The sequence below is a fragment of the Triticum dicoccoides genome, chromosome 3A, assembly GCF_002162155.2.
Source record: "Triticum dicoccoides isolate Atlit2015 ecotype Zavitan chromosome 3A, WEW_v2.0, whole genome shotgun sequence".
NCBI classification, from domain to species: Eukaryota; Viridiplantae; Streptophyta; class Magnoliopsida; order Poales; family Poaceae; genus Triticum; species Triticum dicoccoides.
In genome coordinates this window covers 10397773-10403167 of record NC_041384.1, presented here as the reverse complement: position 1 = coordinate 10403167, position 5395 = coordinate 10397773, and positions in this window count along the sequence as shown.

Sequence of the window (5395 nt, the reverse complement as noted above, 5' to 3'; positions counted from 1 at the left end):
TTGTGTGGTACTATCATTACTATCTTATACCTTTGGCATGAAAATGTGTATCACTACGATCGGGATTCAATAAACCATTCATTTTAGGTGTAAGACCATCGAAGGTATTATTCAAATAAATAGAGTAACCATTATTCTCCTTAAATGAATAACCGTATTGCGATAGACGTAATCCAATCATGTATATGCTCAACGCAAACACCAAATAACAATTATTTAGGTTTAACACCAATCTCGATGGTAGAGGGAGCGTGCGATCCTTGATCATATCAACATTGGAGACACTTCCAACACATATCGTCAGCTCGCCTTTAGCTAGTCTCCGTTTATTCCGTAGCTTTTATTTCGAGTTACTAACACCTAGCAACCGAACCGGTATCTAATACCCTGGTGCTACTAGGAGTACTAGTAAAGTACACATCAACACAATGTATATCCAATATACTTCTATCGACCTTGCCAGCCTTCTAATCTACCAAGTATCTAGGGTAATTCTGCTCCAGTGGCTGTTCCCCTTATTACAGAAGCACTTAGTCTCGGGTTTGGGTTCAACCTTGGGTTTCTTCACTAGAGCAGCAGCTGAATTGCCGTTTCATGAAGTATCCCTTCTTGCCCTTGCCCTTCTTGAAACTAGTGGTTTCACCAACCATCAACAATTGATGCTCCTTCTTGATTTCTACTTTCGCGGTGTCAAACATCGCAAATATCTTAAGGATCATCATATATGTCCCTGACATATTATAGTTCATCACGAAGCTCTAGCAGCTTGGTGGTAATGACTACGGAGAAACATCACTATCTTATCTGGAAGATCAACTCCCACTCGATTCAAATGATTGTTGTACTCAGACAATCTGAGCACAAGCTCAACAATTGAGCTTTTCTCCCTTAGTTTGCAGGCTAAGAAAATCGTCGGAGGTCTTATACCTCTTGACGTGGGCATGAGCCTGAAATTCCAATTTTAGCCCTCGAAACATCTCATATGTTTCGTGACGTTTCAAAACCGTCTTCGGTGCCTCAACTCTAAACCGTTTAACTGAACTATCACGTAGTTATCAAAACGTGTATGTCAGATGTTCGCAACATCCATAGACAACGTTCGAGGTTCAGCACACTGAGCGGTGCATTAAGGACATAAGCCTTCTATGAGGACAATCCTCAATTTACGGACCTAGTCCGCATAATTGCTACTATCAACTTTCAACTAATTTTTTCTCTAGGAAGATAACTAAACAGTAGAACTGAAGCGTGAGCTATGACATAATTTGCGAAGACCTTTTGACTATGTTTAGGATAATTAAGTTCATCTTATGAACTCCCACTCAGATAGACATCCCTCTAGTCATCTAAGTGATTACATGATCCGAGTCAACTAGGCCGTGTCCGATCATCACGTGAGACGGACTAGCCAACGTCGGTGAACATCTTTATGTTGATCATATCTTCTATACGACTCATGCTCGACCTTTCGGTCTCTTGTGTTCCGAGGCCATGTCTGTACACATGCTAGGCTCGTGAAGTCAACCTAAGTGTTTCGCGTGTGTAAATCTGTCTTACACCCATTGTATGTGAACGTTAGAATCTATCACACCCGATCATCACGTGGTGCTTCGAAACAACGAACTGTCGCAATGGTGCACAGTTAGGGGGAACACCTTCTTGAAATTTTAGTGAGGGATCATCTTATTTACTACCGTCGTTCTAAGTAAACAAGATGTATAAACATGATAAACATCACATGCAATCAAATAATAGTGACATGATATGGCCAATATCATACAGCTCCTTTGATCTCCATCTTGGGGCTCCATGATCATCTTGTCACCGGCATGACACCATGATCTCCATCATCGTGTCTCCATGAAGTTGTCACGTCATCTATTACTTCTACTACTACAGCTAATGGTTAGCAATAAAGTAAAGTAATTACATGACGTTTATGTTGACACGCAGGTCATAAATAAATTAAGACAACTCCTATGGCTCCTGCCGGTTGTCATACTCATTGACATGCAAGTCGTGATTCCTATTACAAGAACATGATCAATCTCATACATCACATATATCATTCATCACATCCTTTTGGCCATATCACATCACATAGCATACCCTGCAAAAACAAGTTAGACGTCCTCTAATTGTTATTTGCATGTTTTACGTGGCTGCTATGGGTTTCTAGCAAGAATGTTTCTTACCTACGCAAAAACCACAACGTGATATGCCAATTGCTATTTACCCTTCATAAGGACCCTTTTCATCGAATCCGATCCGACTAAAGTAGGAGAGACAGACACCCGCTAGCCACCTTATGCAACTAGTGCATGTCAGTCGGTGGAACCAGTCTCACGTAAGAGTACGTGTAAGGTCGGTCCGGGCCGCTTCATCCCACGATGCCGCCGAATCAAGATAAGACTAGTAACGGCAAGCATATTGAACAAAATCAACGCCCACAACTACTTTGTGTTCTACTCGTGCATAGAAACTACGCATAGACCTAGCTCATGATGCCACTATTGGGGAACGTAGCAGAAATTCAAAATTTTCCTACGTGTCACCAAGATCTATCTATGGAGAAACCAGCAACGAGGGGAGGGAGAGTGCATCTACATACCCTTGTAGATCGCTAAGCGTAAGCGTTCAAGAGAACGGGGTTGATGGAGTCGTACTCGTCGTGATCCAAATCACCGATGATCCTAGTGCCGAACGGACGGCACCTCCGCGTTCAACACACGTACAGCCCGGTGACGTCTCCCATGCCTTGATCCAGCAAGGAGAGAGGGAGAGGTTGTGGAAGACTCCATCCAGCAGCAGCACAACGGCGTGGTGGTGATGGAGGAGCGTGGCAATCCTGCAGGGCTTCGCCAAGCACCGCGAGATATGAGGAGAAAGAGAGGGAGGGCTGCACCAAAAGGCAGAGATCAGATCGCGTGTATTGGGCAGCCCCTTAGGCCTCATATATATAGGGGAAGGGGAGGAGGGTGCGCCCCCTCTAGGGTTCCCACGCCTAGAGGGGCGGCAGCCCTAGATGGGTCTTGAGGTGGCGGCCAAGAGGGGAGAGGGGGGGCGCCCCCTAGGGTGGGCCTTAGGGCCCATCTAAGCCTAGGGTTTCCCCTTCTCCTCCTTTGCTGCGCCTTGGGCCTTTTGGGAGGCGCACCAGCCCACTCAGGGGCTGGTCCCTCATCACTCTTGGCCCATGCAAGCCTCCGGGACTGGTGGCCCCACTTGGTGGACCCCCGGGACCCTGCCGGTGGTCCCGGTACGTTACCGATAAACCCTGAAACTTTTCTGGTGACCAAAACAGGACTTCCCATATATAAATCTTTACCTCCGGACCATTCCGGAACTCCTCGTGATGTCCGGGATCTCATCCGGGACTCCGAACAACATTCGGTAACCACATACAAACTTCCTTTATAACCCTAGCGTCATCGAACCTTAAGTGTGTAGACCCTGCGGGTTCGGGAGACATGCAGACATGACCGAGACATTCTCCGGTCAATAACCAACAGCGGGATCTAGATACCCATGTTGGATCCCACATGTTCCACGATGATCTCATCGGATGAACCACGATGTCAAGGACTTAATCAATCATGTATACAATTCCCTTTGTCTATCGGTACGATACTTGCCCGAGATTCGATCGTCGGTATCCCGATACCTTGTTCAATCTCGTTACCGGCAAGTCTCTTTACTCGTTCCGTAACACATCATCCCGTGATCAACTCCTTGATCACATTGTGCACATTATGATGATGCCCTACCGAGTGGGCCCAGAGATACCTCTCCGTCACACGGAGTGACAAATCCCAGTCTTGATTCGTGCCAACCCAACAGACACTTTCGGAGATACCCATAGTGTACCTTTATAGCCACCCAGTTACGTTGTGACGTTTGGCACACCCAAAGCATTCCTACGGTATCCGAGAGTTGCACAATCTCATGGTCTAAGGAAATGATACTTGACATTAGAAAAGCTTTAGCATACGAACTACACGATCTAGTGCTATGCTTAGGATTGGGTCTTGTCCATCACATCATTCTCCTAATGATGTGATCCCGTTATCAACGACATCCAATGTCCATGGTCAGGAATCTATTGATCAACGAGCTAGTCAACTAGAGGCTTACTAGGGACATGGTGTTGTCTATGTATCCACACATGTATCTGAGTTTCCTATCAATACAATTCTAGCATGCATAATAAACGATTATCATGAACAAGGAAATATAATAATAACTAATTTATTATTGCCTCTAAGGCATATTTCCAACAGGTGCCGCGTGGGAAGCGGAGGTGGGCCGTCGTTGGCAAGGCGGACGGCTGGGCCTTGAGGACGAGATCCGCGGACGTGCTCCAACGACGTCACCGCAGAGGCCTGGGTGTCACTGTCGTGGTGGTCGGCGTCGTTCGGTCGGTGGCGCTCGGTGGCGGGCGGGGAAGGTAGTAGCTCCCGCTGTTGCTGTACCTCGTCGACGTCGGCTTGGGTGAGGTCCAGCTGCTTGCGGATGTGCGCCAGATCCGCGGAGACTTGCGTGTTGAACGCGATCTGGGCCTCGCGTTGCTTGTCGCTTGCAAGCATGGTCTCGTCGAAGCGCTTCAGGAGCGCCTACAGCATCGTCTTGAGCTCGCCCGTGGACTACGACATGGCGGTGATGATATGGCAGAAGGTTTGTTGGGCGGCACCGTCGCACTCGCTCCAAATCAGACCAACCCCGCTGGGGATTTCGAGCGAATCTCGCCGGAGCAAGACTGCACCCGCAGCGATGGATGTTACGGATCGATCGAGAGGGACTGAGTGGCAACGAAAAAAAATTGGGTGGGCAAAACCTAACTCTAATTACCAACTGTCACGAACTCATCATCGTAAGAGGGGATCGGAGAGGGGAAGGGAATGAGATCGAGACTTGGGGAAGAGGTTTCTTTCCAAGGGAGGAGGTACAGCGTAGGTGAGTTAGGTTCAGAAATACATCATACACATCACATGCCTGCCTACTAGCTCTAGCTGGGTAAATAGCCGCACCACACTTGGCAACTCGCCTTACAGGTGGGTCCGTGCCACCAGGCATTGGGGTCCACCACATCACACGTCCGTCGCATCATCTCCTGCTGATGCCGGTGTGACAGTGTTGAAGATGCTCTAACCAAAGTATATGTGCTAATCACACGTGAGAACGCAACGCCCAGGAGGCCAGGACACTAGAGCCAATTGGCCAATCTGGCCGCTTGTGGGCTTCTCATGGGCCTTTTCCTTTTTTCCAAAATTAGTGTCGTTGAAAAAAACCTGAGGAATATATGTGTGTGTATCGCTAATTACGTAGCATCGCTCAATCGTTAGGGGGGAGGAGGATTTATTTTAAGATTTCCTAAAAATATAAAGTAAGAAGTGCATGT